The sequence below is a fragment of the Panthera leo genome, chromosome E1 (genome assembly GCF_018350215.1).
Source record: "Panthera leo isolate Ple1 chromosome E1, P.leo_Ple1_pat1.1, whole genome shotgun sequence".
Classification (NCBI taxonomy): Eukaryota; Metazoa; Chordata; class Mammalia; order Carnivora; family Felidae; genus Panthera; species Panthera leo.
Genome location: NC_056692.1, coordinates 11,478,806 through 11,497,211, shown reverse-complemented (window position 1 = coordinate 11,497,211; position 18,406 = coordinate 11,478,806). Strand labels below are relative to the sequence as shown.

The 18,406-nt window shown below is 58.3% G+C and overlaps 1 protein-coding gene across 1 annotated transcript in view; it reads left to right on the top strand.

The window, feature by feature from the left end:
• The window catches only part of RAI1 (retinoic acid induced 1), a 120,752-nt gene that overhangs the window by 37,770 nt on the left and 64,576 nt on the right, over positions 1-18,406 (top strand). The window contains exon 2 of the mRNA XM_042916634.1: positions 1,257-1,404. The gene's annotated coding sequence lies outside the window, so the exon portion shown is untranslated. The remainder of the gene's footprint in view (positions 1-1,256; positions 1,405-18,406) is intronic.

Genomic DNA, 18,406 nt, shown 5'->3' with positions numbered 1-18,406 from the left:
GAGATGAAGGCCCCCTCGTCTCCGCCTTCTCTACCCGCCCCTCCTCCGCCACTACTCGTCGCGCTGCGCCCCGACCCCAGCGCAGCCTGTTCGCGCCTTAAACGGCTCTTCTGCGGCGGTGCCATCGTCGACACCACGCGGAGCCCCCCTCCTGACCCCCGCGCCCGCCAGGCCTCAGACCCGCACGCAGAACACAGCCCTACGCAGCCACACACAAGACCGCCTGCAGACGCACACCACAGCCTCACGTCGACCCACAGCCCTGCACAGGCGTACTGCCCCCTCCACGCGCAGACCCACAGCCCCAACAACCGCAATCCCACTCGCAAACAAACCCACACAGACACACAACACCCCTGAGGCACACTCGGGCCCACGCAGACACGATCCTGTACACACAGCCCCTCGGATACATGCAGCCCCACATGGGCGCAGTCCCACCCACGCAGTCACAGAACCCTCCATAAACGATCGCACACAAACACAACTCCACGCAGGCACCGCATCACTCAGTTCCTCCGAGGCCCAGCAAGACACTCGCAAGCTCGTAGCCAGACCCCCAAACCCCGTGACATTCACACGTCGGGCAGACCAGAAATACACGGCCACACCGACACACACACGGACCTAACCGCGCAGCCAAGAGCTCACCCACGGGCTCGTAAGTCACTGGAAAAATATTAAAGCGTTTCCCTCCCTCCCCTTCCATCTCTGACACACGCGCGCGTGCGCGCGCGCACAAACACACACACACACAGACACTCGCCCCCACCCCCGGTCCCTAAGCGCCTTGGAGCCTCCTAGCCGGTGACCCCGAGCCCCCGCGGTGAGAGCCGCGGGAGCGTCTCCCCGGCGCCCCCTCCTCCCGCTCCCTACCCGAGCTCACCACTCCTCCCCTCGCCTCCTCCCTCCCTGCCCCCTCCTCCTCCTCCTCCCCCTCCCCCGCGTCTGGGGCGCGGGCTGCGCGCAGCCAAGCCCCCTCGTCGCGCGCCCCTCCCCGCGCGCACCCCGAGCCCGCATCGCGCTTGCAGAGTGGATGCGGCCACGGGGCGGTCTCTAATTACCTCCTGTCCTCCGGTGGCCCGTGAATAATGGCTACTGAGGGCGCTCGCAGGGGCTGCTGAGAAGGAAACGCGGGGCGCGAGAGGCGCGGCGCGCGCGGGAGCGCGAGGGAGAAAGGAGCGAGCCCGGTGCCGCCGCGAGCGGCGGGCGGAGAGAAAGGAATCGTGCGAGCGCTCACATTTTTTTCTCCCAAGGATCTCATCTGGCCGCCGCGTTCTGGAAGAGGCGAGGGGGAGAGCGCGCGCGAGAGGAGGAGGAGGAGGAGGAGAGAGACGGCGCGGGGAAGGGGAGACGGCGAGACGCGCAGCGCCGGCGTCCGGGAGATCCAGGAGGAACCCGCAGGTATTGTTGGCGGCAGAGCTTTGTGTCTTCGGGGGGCCGTTCGGGGGCGCGAGGGCTCCCGGAGCCCCCGGGACGCCGCCGCGCTCAGACCTGCCCCAAGCCCGGGGCTGCCGGCGCTGGTGGCCGCCGGCCGCGGGCACCCCTCCCGCCGCGCCGCGATCTTGGCTGGAGTTGCAGATTTGCCTGTTTGGGGGTTTTCCACGCTGGTTGAGGGAATCGGTCTCAGGAGAAGGAATTTCTTTCTTTCCTTTTTTGTTTCTTTTTCTTTTTCTTTTCTTTCTTTTTTTTTGTGTGTGTGTGTGTGGCCGCAGTTCGGTTGTGTTGGGGACTTTCCCCTCCCCTTTCTTCCACAATACGTTGGTGAGAGGTCTTGGCGACTGTGGCACTGGTGGACGACAGGGGGCTGAGATGGCGGGGCTGGTGGCCGCGGATGGGAAGGTGAGGGACGCCAGAGACGAAGGAGTTTTGCTCAAGTTCGCAGTTTGCGCGCTGGAGCCGGTCAGCCCGGGGAGGGCCGTCTGCGCACCCTGTCCTGCTCCAGGCAACCGGTGGGAAACTTCCCGAGAGCGCTGCCTCCCCGGGGACTCGGCGCCCCCGACGCCTCCGGGCGCTTCCTCCGGCCGCCGCGGCCCCTCCTTGCCGCCTGCGAGCGCTTAAGGTCGCGCTCTCCCCACCCCCGCCTTCCTCCCTCCCCCGGCAGCTTCCGGATCTGGACAGAGCTGGAGGAGCAGCTTCAAACACTTCCCCTGGAGACCCCTCCCCACTCCCCGCGCCGGAGCCTGCCACACAGGCCCCCCTGCCCTGCACCCCCGCCTCACGCGCGCCTGAGTGGCCAGGCTGACAATGAAATCTCGCGCCTTGCCGTCGGGGGTGGGGGTCGTAGCTGGGTCTCTCTGGGGGCTGGTGACCCGGAGCAGGGGGAGGGGGAGGGAGGGGCTTGTTTGGGTTGGAGACGTTGACGTCGATGGTGCTGTGCTGGGGGAGGGGGCGGGGGTAAGGTGGGGTTCTCGGCCCGGCCGGGGGTCGTGGATTCTAGCCCCTCTTGGATTTGTTGATTGGCTGGTGACTTCAGGCACGTCGGACCCCCCCCCCCCCCCCCCCGCCCCCAACCTCAACCTCCTCCCTGCAACTCGGCCTCCTCCCCTCCCCGTACAATGCGGGCTTCAGAGGTGATCCCGAGGGTGATTGTGTGTGTGTGTGTGTGTGTGTGTGTGTGTGTGAGAGAGAGAGAGTGACGGAGTGTTTGTCTCCTGCGATCCACAGCAGACGCCGCTCCGGTGACCCGGAGATCCGGACGCCTCTCTCTCTCCCTGGGGGGGGGGGGGGGGGGGGGGGGGGGGGGGGAAGAAAGGGGGAGGGGAGTGGTGGGAACTTCTCCTTTTCCCACTGGGGCCATGGGAGGGGAGTTCTAGACCAGAGACTTTCTGGGGACCGCAGGCCTGTGAGGGTGTGCTCAACGCAAAGTAGGGGTCTTGGGGTCAGAAGCTTCTCGTCACTCCAAGCGCCCAGATCCTTTTGCTCGGGGGGGTAAGGTGTGGATCGGGTGAAAGGCTAGTTGGAACAGGACTAGGGGCCGAGAAGAGTCCATGGAAATCTGCCTCAATTGATTCCCAGGCGAGCTTCCTGGGCTCCTCCTTCTCTTCCCGGAGTAGGGAGGCCGGGGGACCCCAGGCTGGCAACCCAGGCGGGAGAAAGAAACCCTTCTGCCTAGTTAAAGAGAGGACTCCTGGGCAGGGGGGCGGGGCGGGGGAGCAAGGCACCTTGGATGGGGGTGTGGGGGGGGGGGGTGGCAGACTGTTTTCAGGCTGTTCTGTGGCTTGGTTCAGGAATGTCAAGAGTTAACCCTTCCCAGAAATCTGTCAGCCCCCACACAGCAGGGACACACTGTGGGACCCTTTGACGTGCTAACAGCGTGACACTGGCTGACAGGAGCTAGCAGATTCCATACTCTGCTTCCCTTCTCAGCAGCCTCAGGCAGCGGGACAGGGCCTGGCTGGGTGGTGCCTTGTTCAAGGGAAGCAGAAATCAGAGCCCAGGGAGGGTACAGCAGCCAGGTAGCCACCATGCGCCAGGGTTATGGGAACTTGAAGTAGAATCACCATGTGGGCTAAGGGGTGGGTCTTTGCCCACTTTGCCCTGCTCCCCACCTTGACCCTTAAACCACCCACAGCTGGATGGCTGGCGGTGAAGGGTGAGTTTCTGACCCGTGGGCTGGGCTACGAGACCCTAGGAGCTGAGGGCAGGCCTGGTGGAGGCCAGGGGGAGGCAGGGCTGAAACCTGCAAGATTGATTTCTGTTCCCTACCCCCCAGGGCCCCATTATGGGGGAGTGCCTTGGTGTAGCTGTCTCCCTACCCACCCCCTCCCCCCCCCCCCCACCCCCGCCCACGCATTTGTTTCCTGCAGGTGAGAAGTATTCCCTGCAGGTCTTAGAGCCCTGGGCCTGGCACACCATGGGCACTCCGCTTTGGCTGGACAAACACAGGAGTGAATGAATCAATGATGAATGAATGAATACATGAATGAAAGGGGAAAGTTTCTCAATAGCAGACATGTAGTCATTAAAAAAAAAAAAAAAACCTTTTCAATATATACACATTTTACAATATGGTTCAGAGAACCATCTGAAATCTAGAGAAAGAAACAAGGATACTGACAGTGGGCTACGACAATGTTAATATTTTGATGTTCTTTACAGACTTGGTGGTTGGTTTGTTTTTTTTAAAAGACTTTGTAGCCATTCTCTGTATTCAGATGTATATCCTGCTTTCTTGGTTGGCCCTAACAGGAGCCTTTTCCTGTTTTGTAACCAACTGTTCCTAAACACCATGGTTAATATCTTCGGGCTTTTCCAATCGGGGGGATGTACCATCATTTACTTACTATTCCCCTTTTGTTCAACATCCCGGATGCTCCTGATGCACGAGGTAGTGAATATATTTTGCACAGAGCACTTTTTTGTGATGTTTAAGATGATTTCCTCAAAATGACGTTGCTGTTGCTGAAGATTCCGACATTTCTGCAGTGGAAGAAATGGGCTTCTCGTTTTCCCAGAAGTGGGGCACTATTCCCCTTCCTTCCTCACAACCTAGAACCTTCTGTCAGAACTGAAAAGAGCCTGGGCAGTGAATCACCTGTCTGAGCCCCCTCCTTTGACAGAAGAGGAAACCGGGGGCCCAGAGAGGGGAAGTGAGTCCCAAGGTCACACAGCAGTCGCTGGGCCTTGCAGCAGCCAGGAACCAACTAGTGATCTGTCATTTTGGTTTCTACGTGTGGGAAGAGTTCCCAGGGATCTTTTAGGCTGACCTTGTCCCATTTCAAAGATTGCAGGGGTGGGGGCACTGAGAATCCAAGAGAGAAGCCCCCAGCTTTCCCCTGGCATCAATGGCCAGCTGGTGCAACAGATAGGCTCCTAAGCCTGTCACATACTTTCTGTGTCACATACACTGGCCCTGCCCACAGGATCTGGGGTCACCAAAGTTGCTAGCCTGTGGTTGGCCAGCGGGGGGCTCCCGTGTTGCCCCTCCTCAAAACTCCTCCTTGCTCTCTGCCATCCCATTTTCCAGAAGGAGAAGTCGAGGATCCAAAGCAGGTGCAGTGAGAGGAGTGGGGCTCCTGTCAGAGGATCCCAGTGGTTGTGCCCTTACCCCTGTGCCTCGGCTTACTTGTCCAAAGACCAAGCTCTGGGTCTGTTCAGGAGCTGGGGTGGGGGTGGGGGGGCAGGTGTTGGCACAGATATCCACTGTGGGGGAGTGGGGAACGACCAGCCACATCTTCAACTTGTTTGGATCTTAGATTGACCTCAGGAGAGCCCCTGGGGAGGAAGGGGGAGGAGGGGGAAAGGGGGGGAGAGAAAGGAACTGAAGGGGAGATCAGTGAGGGAGGGATTAGAAAAGAGGGAAGGGAGCTCAGGAAGGAGGAGAATGAAAATGAAGAAGAGAAGAGGGCACCCAGAGGACAGACTGGGGGACATCACTCCCAGGGCAGGTGTCAGGGCTAGCCAGCGCTGGACCGCCAGGAAAGGCTGGATGTTCTGGGGTGGGCTCTGTGAGGGCTGAGTGAAACAGCTGTTAGCCGGGCTCTGGGATCAGAAGGATCCAGACCAGGTGCGTGGCAGGGAGGCAAGACCTGGGAGGCTTCTGTTCCCGGGTTTCCCTGCAGGGCAGGTGGCGGGGCACCAGGGAGGGGGCTGGGGCAATGGGCACTCCTAGGGGACAAGGTGATTGTGGCTCTGACTTCCCATCGAAGGATAGGAACCTTCTGTTTCCCCACTGCCAGCACACCAGCTGGCCACCGAGGTTCAGAACAACCCTCCCATGAGCGTCGGTTATTTGGGCATTTCTGTGGTGCATCTCTGTGCTTGGACATGTCCCCGTGCATGTGTACACATCCACGCATGCCTGTGTGTGCATGTCTGTGTGTCTGATCCTATTTGTATGGGGGTGGGTTTGCCTGCCAGCCTGTGTGTGTGTGTGTGTGTGTGTGTGTGTGTGTGTGTGTGCGTGCCATGTCTGTCTGCCTTGGACCCTATTTGTATGTTTTTTAAGGGGTCTGTGTGTCTTCCAGCTTGGGCACGTGTGCATGCACGCACGTCTGTGTGTGTGTGCGAATCTGTGTGTAGCCCTGTGTGTGCCATGTCCGTGGGTGTGTGCATATGTCTCTGAGTCTCTGATCCCATTTGTGCATTTCCGGCGGGGGGAGAGCGTGCCCCTGAGCTTGGGCACGTGCATGTTTGTCTGTGTGTGAGCACACACTTTCCTCCTAATGGCCCCAAGAGGGATCCAGGCAGCAGGCTTTTGTGCTGCTTTCAAGGTTGCGGCTGGGTGGGTGAAGGGGGGGGGGCGGCCTTCAACTGGGAACGGGGGGAGGCAAAAGAAAATCTTAAAAGACCGTCTTCCCTCTGGTCTCCAAGGAGATCAGCCTGTGAAATGATCCGCACGTTAATTAAAAACGATTATATCCTGATTGAGCCATTCCTGCTCACATCCCCCGGCCGGGAAAAGCTGAGACTGAGGCCAGAGGATGCAGAATGGGGCAGGTCTGGCTGCAGGGCGCAGCCCAAGGGAGGGGAGCCCGCCTGGGGAGGGGGCACTGAGTGGCCGGGTGTTGGAGTTATATGCCCAAGACAGATTTGAGCTTCTCCTTTGAATTTTAAAGACCACCACCCCACCCCGCTCCTCCCCTCCCCCCCCCCCCCCACCTCCCAAGGTGGTGCTCTCCGAGGTCCTGGGAGCTGGTTGGCAGGATCCCAGACTTCATGGATGCCCCACTCATGTGCACGACACCGGCCTTGTCGTTAACACAGATCCTGAAAGTCAGTATTCATGGTTCAGGTTTCACAGAGAAGTGACATGGTTGAGGTCAAGGAGTCAGAAGTTAGGGACCCCAGGCTGGACCCAGTTCTCTGACCCTAAGCTCCAGACCCCACTTCCGAGCTCCCAGCTGCCCCTGACTCTCATGATTAGGGATCCTCCCTCTGTAGGACCCTGGGACGCTGAGGTGTCGATGACAGGCCTTCTTATCCTTCGTGGCATCCTGAGATTGTTCCTTTCTCATCCAAGCTGCACAGGGCATAGGGCTGTGGTGTCCATTCATGTGGGGAGCCAGATGACTCCCTGGCCCTGGGCAGCTCTGGTCTGACTCTTGTGACTTTCGCCATCCTGGGCAGGGCCTCTTCCTCCTCCCTCCCACTGTCCCCCGTGAGGTGGCTGACAGTGTGACACCAGACCAGCCACAGGTGCTCCTCAGGGCCTGCTGGATACCGTGCACCCATAGTCCTGGGTATCTGCCACCAAGACCTTTCTGGAAAAAACCTGGGCCTGGTCACGCTCTGCCTTACCTGGTTATCTCCCCCCAGTCAGCCTTGGAAAGACTACTGTCGTAGAAAGTAGTCATAATAATAATAAAGCAGGTGACCCTCAGCTTACACCCCAGAATTAAGTGTTGCCCTGGTTCTTAAGTGCTAGGTGCTTCGGTAAACCCTTTTAGCTCAGCATTTGTGGGGACCCAACTGTCCACAAGCATGGCCCACTGCCCTATCCCTTCTTGTTCCACACACTTGTGCATCTAGGCCCGGCTTCTCTGAGAGGAGGAGACCCTTCTTTAGGTCAGCCACACCCAAAAGCACATGAGAACATTGGCCTCGAGCAGGGACCTTTCTCTTCACTGAGCCTTGGTTTTGCCTTTGGGCAGTGGGGATCATGGCTTTTTCCGGACCGGACTGTCAGAAAAGTAAAGAAAACCAGGTCAGGTTTGTTCAAACGTCTAGCAGCATCGGGACGCACAGAGGGCCTCATTAAGCATTCGTCTGTCCATTCAGGGCATCTGTGTGTTAGCACGACAGGGGCCTTGGGTTTGCCGGCTTGTAGGGTGGGAGACATGTTGTATTCCATGCTTCCTAGGAGACAGTCTGGGGTTGAGGTGACTGTCATTTCAGTAGAAACCTTCAGGGAGCCAAGAATCTCACTGGACACCCCCTGCAGGTGCATTATCAAAGATAGTGTCTGTGAAAAGGGAGGGGATGTTCCTCCTGAGCCAAGTTCCACATTCTAAGGGGGACCTTGACCAAGGGGAGGGTTCTGAGATCAGAAATGATGTCATGGGGAGTTAGAGGGGCAGATGGGGCCCAAAAAAGTCAGCATCCCCCTGTTCCCAAGGTCAGACTTGGAAGAGAGGCACGCAGATGTCACTCATCGCACAAAAAGCATTTTGAGCTGAAGCAGGCGGAGACACTATGCCTACCCCAGGTCATCCCTTGCAAGGTGCCGCCTCCCAGGAGCACTTTGACCCATAGGGTGCCTGCTTTCCCAAAAAATACCCGCTTCTTCCCTTTCTCAGGGCCTGAGATGCCTCCTTTTGTCACTGCCAAAGGGTCAAAACATTGAAAGTTCTGCTTAAAATGCAAACCTATTACCTTGCAGGAGTGATCAGAAGCTGAACTCATGTTTGCATAATGTGGGGGCCAGCAACCTCGAAGTCCCACAGGGCCAGTGGGCAAAGCTAATGAGGATGTGAGGGCTGTCTGGCCTTCGTGGGGCTCAGCAGCTCAGCTCTGCCAGGGTGGCCTGTGGGGATGCAGCCCAGGGTGCCTGTCACCTACCTTCTTAGGAAGCAGGATTGCGATGTTTACATGACATCACCTGGTTTGTGTCTGTTGTCACCTGATCCAGCAACCCACCTGTGGCCAAATTCAGACACCCCCCCCCCCTCCCCCAACCAGGCTGCCAGTCTGGAGCCTCTTGGCTTAATAGCTATTATCCAGGAGGCACTATATCCGCCCTCTGTGCCTGGCCTTGAACCTCAGTCTGCAGGGCCCTGAAAACCGTGCACAGGGCCAGCCTCGTGCACATCCCACACTCGCCCTGGCCCTCGTTAGTGGTCTTAGAAGTGAGGGTGTGGGAGCGTGGAGATCACACACAGGGGTGCTGGGACCCGACTGGAACAGGTCGGCCTGACCCTGTCCGTGTGGCTCACCGTGGCCTGACCCAGTCTTGTACATGCACGACTGAGTTCCCACAGCTGCTGCCATTGACGGGGCTCAGTGGGGGGGGGGGGGGGGGGGGGGGGAGGGGGTTGGGGAGGGACAGCAGGCGTCTGGTGGGAGCCTGGTTTATAGGTCGAGTTTCATTTCCTACAATCCTTCATTCGGTGGATGTTTACTGACAGCCCAGAGAGGCACATTCAGGCCATGTCCAGGGAGAGTCAGGGTGGACCTCCCAGTGGAGGAAACATGGGCCCTGGGTCTGAAAGGGGGAGCATTTGACCACAGGAGGGACTGTCACTATACAGCCTGCCGGGAAGCCCAGAGGCACAAAAGGGCCAGGAGAGCTCTAGAAAGACAGGGGGGCGGCGGGGGGGGGAGGCAAGGAGGCAGAGAGACAGGAGTGGAGGCTGAAAAGGAGTCTGGGGCCTTGACCGTGGTGAAGGGTTTTACCCTGAAGGCAGTGGGAAAAGAAGGCTGTTCCAGGCAGGGAACACAGCTGGAGTCAGGGCTCGAATGAGCCAAGGAGGAGAAAAGCCAGGGATGATCAGAAAAGGACCCGGTGGGGCTGTGAGTCCTTTGGCTGGCCGGCCGGTTCTCCTTTCAGAGCCTCTGTCCTCCCTCGGCACTGAGGCCTCCAGTTCTAAGTGCTGGGGCCTGAACTGGACGAGAGCATCCTCCCTCCTTGGACGGAGCCTTCGCCGACCCGCTGCCGAATTCCTGCCTCAGTTTGGAGCAGCTCCGCCCAGCCCTGCGGCGTCTGAGTCTTGGGAGGGATGATTACCTCTCGCTGGGGAAAGAGGTGGATGTCCTCGGGGACCAGTAATTAAAGCCCAGCAGATTGTAATTCCCTAAAAAGAAGGCTCAGCACGGAGAGAGAGGAGTGGTACCCAGGGCCCCAGGGAGGACAGGAGGAGGAGCAGCATGGGGGATGCGGGGCCGCACAGGGTCGGGGGTGATAAAATAATACCTGAAATCCTATTATTCAGAATGTTCTCTCTGCGAGGCCTCCCCAGTGCTGGGTCCTGAGCTCTTGGTTATTTCCCGTCTTCACTCCCGTTTCACGGGGTGAGGGAGGGAAAGGTCCCACCATCCCCATTCCACAGATGAAGAAACTGAGGCTTGGAGAAGTCAGGCAACTCTGGCTCAAGGCCCCTCTGGCCTAGTAAGAAGCCGGGGACGAACCCAGGGCTGTGTCCGAGCATGGCCCTCCTTGCTGGGTATTTGTGGTGCGGAGGGCACTGCCCAACCCCAGGGGAGGCCCAGCGGGGCACCCCTCCTGACACTCCCCATGTTTGGAGTCTCCTGTCTAGGGGAGGAGCAAGGGGATCATGCGTCCCACTGTGGTGACTGAAAGGAGTCTGTCATCCAGGGCTGACACTGTCATTCACTTACTCACCTGCTCTGTGATGCGAGGCGAGAGCCGCTTCCCCCTGGTCATCTCCTCATCTGTAAAAGGCTCGGATTATCTTAAGGTTCCTTGTAGCCCAAACAGCTGGATTGGCCAGTAGGGCAAATCCTGACAGCGGAGGTAAGTAACCTTTGAGAATTTTGCACCCTCGGAGCCCTTTGTGATGTTAAGGGGCTTCAGCTTTTGCATGCTGGAGGGAGGCCGGCTCTGTTATCATCCCCGTGTGTCACAAAAGCGCACAGAGGCTCAAAGAGGTCCCTGCTGCTCTGGGGAGAGCCCTCTCCTAGAAAATGAAGACCTAGTTTCCACAGTCCTGCTGCCCAGCCCTAACTCCCCTTCTACCCTCTTCCAGGGAGAGGTAGAGAGACCAGGGCCTGAGAACCCAGACCAGAAACTGTTGGCTGTGTGATGCCCTCAGATGGGTGCTGTTTGAGCAGCGCATAGTTTAAAAAAATTTTTTTCAACGTTTGTTTATTTTTTGAAAGAGAGAGAGAGAGAGAGAGACAGAGCATGAGCGGGGTAGGGGCACAGAGAGACAGACACAGAATTCGAACAGGCTCCGGGCTCCAAGCTGTCAGCACAGAGCCCGACGCGGGGCCCGAACCCATGAACCACGAGATCACGACCTGAGCTGAAGCTGGACGCTTACCGACTGAGCCACCCAGGTGCCCCGTCCAGCACACCAGTTGAAAATATAACATGAGATTTCACATGAAAATCCTACTTTTTGCTTCTCTGAAACTAGAAACCCACCTGTGCCCACGGGGTGCTAAAGGCAGAGCTGAGATGGGCTGCCACCTTCTGCCCGGTCCTGTGCGGTCCTCACCCTGTCCAGTTGCACCCCCACCCCACCCCACCCCCACTTCCATCCTGCCTGGCCCTCTGTTCCCATCCTGGCCCCTGGCTCTCACTTGTCTTGGGTAGATTACATCTTTGAACCTCACCTGTAAAATGTCAGAACCAAGGAACTGATTTCAAACTGTGTCTTGAAGTGTTTTCCAGAAATTCTCCAGGCAGGAAAAAAAAAGAAAAAGGAAAGGGTGCCCCACGTGGGGGGGGGACCTCCTGGAGAAAAACAAGGAGGTGCAAAAGGGCTCAGAGTAGTACTTGAGGAGAAGCATCGAACTCTCCTTGCCTGTTACCGCCGCGCTTGGGGGGGCCTGGACACAGACACCCATTGGACTCTTCTGGTTCCATAGCACGGTTCATTCATTGCAGTCACTCATATGGCCCTCACAGCACCCCTGATAGAGCACCATTGTGGGGGCTTTTATTCTCATGTTTACTGGACAGAGAGAAGTGGGGGGCAGAGAGGTGAAGTGACATGCCCTGGGTCCCAGCGAGGGCGGGATTCTGACAAGGGCCCTGTTCTTGACTGCTGGCCCAGCGCTCGTTCTGATCTAAGATACTGTAAAAATTGGCTCTTAGGTGAGCTGCTTTTTCCTGTGCATTTTAAAAAATGCTCTTTTAGTTAATATGCGGGAGGGATTTCGATGTTCTCGTACATAACCTTTTGCTGAAGCGACAACGTGCGATAAAAGGGTCCCAGGAGAGCTGGTGTAATTTGGGCTGTGAGGGACAGAGAATACCAATGCAGAAGCCTCTCCAGAAAGCCCGCTGCTCCTGGGAACTAGGATACGGGGGTGGGGGCAGCCCTCTCACCTCACCATGCCGAGGCCAGGCCCTGAGCTGTCTCCCAACTTGAACCCTGGGACCATGTGTTCATTCAGATCATGCTTGACTATTTGGCTTTTTTTATTCCCTCACAGTTTTGAGTGAAGGTCTCAGTTCCTACAGGAGGAGGTCTAGGTAGAGAGGGACAGAGTATTCAGAACACAAAGAGCCTAAGAGTGGGGTGGTGGCTGTGGGACCGACCCAAAAGCCCCATTTGTAGGCAAGAGCTGGCCAGTTGGCGGGGAGGTAGACAAAAAGGGGCCCATGCTGAGGGCAAATTGAAGGGCACCTTCAAGGTCTTTTCAGCATTTGCCCTTGGTCCCAAAGGATCCAAAAAGGGGGCTTGGGAGGTTCCAGTTAATTGAGGCTGATTCTAAATCGGGAGGCTTAATAAATGGTAATTATCATCCTGTGGGAGCAGACCAGAGCTCCCAATGCTGCCAGGAACAGAGATCATGGATCCGGGGCCCCTTTCCCCTCCCACACCTAGAGGCTCAGAGCTTCCACCCGCAGAGGGGTCCGGGACCTGGTGCAGACCAGGGGCCACCCCCTCATTCCTGTGTGTGGGTCCCGGGCATGAAGGTGTATTGCATCCCTGCCTGTGTGCCTGCACGTGAGATCTTTAGACACTGAGGCACATCGCGTGTCTGCATGTGTACGAGTGTGCATGCACGCATGTGAGTGTGCATACGCGTGTGCTGGTACCGGGCCACCCTCCGCTCAGCCACCTCCAGGCCCCCTTCCTTCCCCACCCATCAAGGGACAGAGACAAGAGACTCTCCCATGTAGAATCTCAGCAGGGCATGGACTTTGCGACTCTGGAAAGCAGCGCCCTGTGGACAGAGGTGACCGTGCAAGGTTTTGGTTCCACCCAAAGAGGGACTTCTGTCATGTAGAGTGTCATTTAGCAGAGGTGGCCGGGGGGGGGGGGGGGGGGGGGGGTGGCTGCTCCAAGGGGAAGGGAGTGTCCCCTCTCAGCAGGTTTGCAAGCAGATGCCGAACATGTCCTTTCCTGTCTTTTGCAGTCCCTTCTAAGCCCAAGTCCTGGCGCCGTGAATCCCCTCCCCCCACACCCCTCCACCCCCACCCCCACCCACCCCCCTCCCCTTGCTGGCACGCATCGGTCACTGAGGCTGCTGCTCCGTCTTGCCAACCCAGACTGGTCTGAGGGACTGGCAGAGGGCTTCTGCCCCTTGGTGTCCGCAGAACTTGGCTCAGAGAGCCCCAGGGAATGTGGATGAGGAGGATAGCTGTCAGTGTGTGTGTGTGTATCTGTGTTGTGTGTGTGCCTTTGCGTGTGTTCTGTACACTTGAATGAGCAGGGCTGCAAGTGTTGAGTGTGGATCTCCATGTAGAGAGTGTATAATGTGTGTGGCTCTGAGGGGTGGGAGGTGGGCTGAGGGTGTTTCTGTGCGCTGTAGGTATTGACCATCAAGTGTGCATGTGGGCCAGTGGATATGCTTGTGACCAGGGTGTGGGGGGGGGGGGGGGGGGGCTGTGTCCCGCCACCTCCTTCCTGGTCCGTTTCTTCCCACCCCAGGTCCCTGTCACCACCCTTGCCCCCAGATCAGATCCTCAGGGGCTCCCAGCCACCCCAAACCCTAACCATCCTCACCCCCACTGATGGGGACCTTGACACCTGCCAGCCCAGGTCTTAGCACAATAGCAGGCCCAGCATGGGGCTGAGAGACCCCAGGGGGCATCCCATAGGGACAAGGGAGGAGGAGGAAGAGGAGGCCTCCGGTTCACTGCTCAGCCCCTCCCCAGAAGGTCCTGAAGGACGAGGGTTTCTGTGTTTCTGCAGCCTCTGGGCCACACAGGGAGGGAGGCCTTTCTGGGGCTACCACCGACATTTCTAGATGTGAGCCGGGACATTTCCAGAGATGGAATGTTTTTAGAACGTGAGACCTGGCACTTCTGGAGACAGGATGAGGACGTTTCTAGAAATAAGATGGAAAGCATTTCTGGAGGAGGGACAGGTGTGAGGATGAAATGGGGGCATTTTGAGAAACGAAGTCTGAACATTTCTGGAGATAGGGGAGGGCGTTTTCTGGAGTAAAGATAAAGCCTTTCTGGATTCCAAACATTGCTAGAGATGAAACATTTCTGGAAATGGACTATTTCTAGAGATCAACTGTAGTACCTCTGGAAATGGAGTGTTTTTGAAGATGATGCAGGAGTATTTCTGGGAATAAAATAGGGCATTTCTGGATTTGAGGTATTTTTGGAGCTGAAATGGAACATCTCTAGAGATGGGATGTGATATTTCTGGAAGTGGAACATTCTTGGAGCTAAGATGGAGCCTTTATAGAGAGCACTGGCATTTATGGAGACGGATTATATTTGAAGATGAGAGAGGATTTCTGGAGATCAGATGGAACGTTTCTGGAGATGGAACATTCTGGAGATGGAATGTTCTGGAGCTGAGAATTTCTGGATTCAAACCAAGCGTTTCTGGAGAGGAAATGTGTCATTCTCAGAAAAGGATCAAAGATGGGATATTTCTGGAGATGGTGTTTTCTGGAGACGAGAGGGCCGTTGCTAAAGCTGGCTGTTTGCCTCTTGGAGTAGTAAATGGGAGAGGGTCTCCTGGGGGTGGGGGGGGGTGGGCAGGAACGCCCCCCTACCTGTGCAGGAGGATGGGCCTGAGGTCCAGAGGGGAGGCCCTTGCCCAAGCCCACTCCTCCTGTGAGTGGCAGAGCAGCCCTTCTGGGGACCTTTCCAGAGCCACCCCCTCCCTCAGGCTTGTGCTGGAATCCTCCCCCAAGGGAGGCTAGAACCCTCTCAGTTCTGTTCTTGGGGTCCCCACCCCGATCCTGGTGGGGCCCTGGCAGTCTCCAGGCTCACTGCAGGAACAGGCAGTGACTGAATGGTTAAATTTAATTTAATTCCATTTCTTTGGAGCCATCTGAGGCTTACTCCCCAGCCCCCTCTGCCAGAAGCCTCCACCCTCTCTGGAGCCAATATCCCCACCACCCCCCTACCTTGGAGCAGCCCTGAGGTTGGCCTTGCTTCAGCAGAAGGGAAAGAGGGGTACAAGGCTGAACACTGGTGAAGGTCCAGGTCCCTCCCTGCTCAGGCCCAGGCTGACCGTTGGGGTGCCAGGCTACCTCCCCCACCCCCCGCCCCAGCCCCGACTCCCAGGAAGCGGCTATTGAGGCCTGTCAGCACTTGAGCCGGCCTGGAGCCCCGGAGTAATTATTTCTCTTCCTTAATTGAAATTTCAGCCTCAGTGATCCTGCCTCAGAAGTGTGAGGTGGGGGAGGGTGGGGAGCCCCCTTCCCTGCCCCCAGTGCCAGCCTCCATGCCCCAAACGCTGGTGTAGGGGATGGGGTGGAGGGCCGCAGCTCAGGGAGATGAGGGTTAGGGTTAGTTACGGCCACACTGCAGTTAAAAAGCTGACCCTTTCACCTGACGGTTTGGGCGAAGGTCGAGGGGCGGAGGGCGGCTGGCCTGAGGCAGGTGTACAATTGGGGGCAGCCACGCTGGGGGGTTCTGAGCCAGGGTAGCAGGAGGGAGTGGGCTTCCAGGGGTGCCCCTGCCTCCTCCCGGATCTGGCAGGGATCTGAGGGGGTGGCCTGGGGGGCTGTGACTCCGGCTGAGCAGGCCATGATGGCGGCAGAGGCCCAGTTCCTGGTTCAGGGCTGGGTGAGGCAGCTGGCCTGGTGGGGTGGGGTGGGCTGTGGCTGGTGGGGGCAGCTGAGGAGGCTGTTTTCCCAGCTGCGGTCAGGCTGGGCGGAGCATCCGGGCTGGGCGCTGGGTCACCACACACACACACACACACACACACACACACACACCCTCTTTCCCTCTCTCTCTTTTCCTCTCTCTCTCTCTCTCTCCCCCTACCCTCCTCCCTTTCTCCCTCTCCCTCTCTGTCTACCTGGGTGGTCCCTGCCACCCCACAGGGCCTGAGGCTTGTCTGCTGGTGGAAACGGAGGACTCTAGGGGCCAGCCAGGAAAAGCCATGGGCTCCAGACAGGCCAAGAGCCCACCCCTCCTGAGCTTCTGAGAGGCGGCTGTGAGGGGCTCAGGCTAAATGCAGAGGCTCCCAGCAGCTTCTACCCACAACTGCCCAGACTCAGGCCAGTGTTCCCATCACAAGGGAGCAACTGTGGTCACCCTCCCCACCCCACCCCCAGCCCCTGGTGCTTGCCCTCAGGGTCTCAGTCTTCCCCAACTGGGAAATGGGGTTTGTGGTCAGCTTCGTGGGAGTTTTCAGGGCTGAAATGCCTGCCAGGTGCTCAACGAACACTGGAAGCACAGGCTGTTCTTCGCGCTGTTGTTATTAATAAATGTGCCTAAGCCTGAGCAGGCCCAGGCCAGCCCCCCGCAGGTAGTAGGAGCTCAGGGAATGGCAGCAGCTGTCATCATGGTTGTTACCGGGAGGGTGTTTTCCCGGCACCCAGAAATGTCCGTCGGGGAGCTCCCGGCCTGGGGCCTTCTCTGCCCCTGGGTGGGCAGGTTTTGTGACTAGGGAGACTAAGGCCTTTGGGAGTCAGGACAGGGTGGGGACAGAGAGCAGGAGATGGCTGCCTCCTCCGTGCACACGGCGCTCGCTCTCTCTCTCTCTCTCTCTCTCTCACACACACACACACACACACACACACACACACACACAGGGCATCACACATCATCCATTAAGAGCTCCTGGAAAACCCACTGAGGGAAGAGCTCTGCTCAGCAAGGCCATGTCACTGCAGCTTGCCTGACCCCTGGGTCGCAGAAGCTCACAGCCCATCTTCAGTGGGGAGCGGGCTACCACTGGCCTCCGAGGACAAGAGGGACAGAGGGAGCTGGATGGAAGGGACAGGTCAGCTCCAGCAGCTGAGAAAGGGGGCTGAAGAAGGCAGTGCCCACGAGTGGCCCATTTGCTTAGAGGGCGGGGGGGGCGGGTGGGCAGGACAGACACAGGGGGAGATGGGGAGGGATGAGGGTGCAGGGAGACGACCTGGCAGCAGGCGTTGGGGGCCTGTGGCATTGGAACCTGAGCTTGGCCCAGCTGCGGGATGCCTGCTGCTCATCTGGGCTGTGGCCCCCTCCGCCCGCAGAGCTTGGGGACCTCTGTTCTGGCTCTGCTCCAGACATATTCCAATACCTGCCTTTTCCCCTGACCTCCTACTGCCACACTGGCTTCCCTTGCCCCTCTGCGTGCGAATTTTGAGGCCTTGAGCCGCCACCTGCCAGGAGCTGGGCTTGGTCCTCCTGGCAGTGGGGGCCTGGGGGGACCGGAGCAGTGGGGGCGCCCCAGAGGCCGCCCGGGGTGGGTCCCAGGCGCCAGTCCAGCTCGTCAGTCGGCTGCTGGGCTGACCTTGTCACCTCGGGTCCAGAGAGAGGGCAGCCCCTCCCCCACACGCACAGAGCCAGCAGAGCTGACATGACTCACCTCACCGGTGCAAACAACTCCCTCTTCCCACTGGGGGGAAGCAGGAAGCTTCCTGAAGCTGCAGCCCTCCACAGCTGGCTTCCCAGAGGATATGGGGATCGCTCACCTCCATGGGTCAGACCCTGTGCCGCTCCAGGACCCACCCAGAACCTTGGGAGATCCTTCGGGACCGCCACGTTTAGGAGGGAAGGAGGTACGCAGACACGCAGATGCGGACCTTTGCAGTCCCGTGCTCAGGGCCTCCCAGCTCCTTCTCCGCCCACAGAAACCCTGGGCCCCGGCGGCCAGCGCTGTGCCTTCTCCCTAACACGGCTGTCCCTGGAGGATTGGGATCACTGTCCCCCCCGATGCGTCACATCTACCGAATTGGAAGAGTGGCGCGTCCGCTCTCAGCCTGGAGATGGCCAGTGTGGGGAGAGACCTGACACTGGATCAGGGGCTTCCTATGGGTTGAGAGTAAAAGAACTTAACACCAGGCCACACGGCTAGGATTTGAACTGGCTTCCGCCAACCACAGCTCCCGGGCGGAGAGGTCCAAGCAGCACAGGCCTGTGGGACAGTGCTATTTTTTGTATTTACTTCTGCCCCCCACCCCTTCGCCCACCCTGTCAGGCCTCCAGGGCAGACCCTGTCTTGATTTTGCCCAGAACAAAGCGGCCTCTACTAGACATGCCAAAGCGGAGGCTTCAATCAGAGCAGGTGAAAGGGAACTCCGTCTGGCCTTTTGTTACTCAAGGAGGGAGTGAAGGAAATGGATTTGCCCTTGAACAGGGAGAGAGGGAGACCAGGGAGGGGGTGGGGGGCATGTGCTCAAGGATGGGGCACACCTGAGATGAGACTTCTCCCCACCCGCTAGAGCATCGAGAGCGGGGTCGTCATTTTAGTATTCCGCATGCACACGCACGCACACACACTCACCCGGGCGCGCGCACACACTCAGATGCACTCACACGTGTCAATCCCATCTTCCCCCCCCCACCTCCCCCCCCCCCCACCGTCTGAGGTTCCCTCCAAACCAGGAAGCAGAGAAAAAAAGGAGAAAGGGAAAGAGA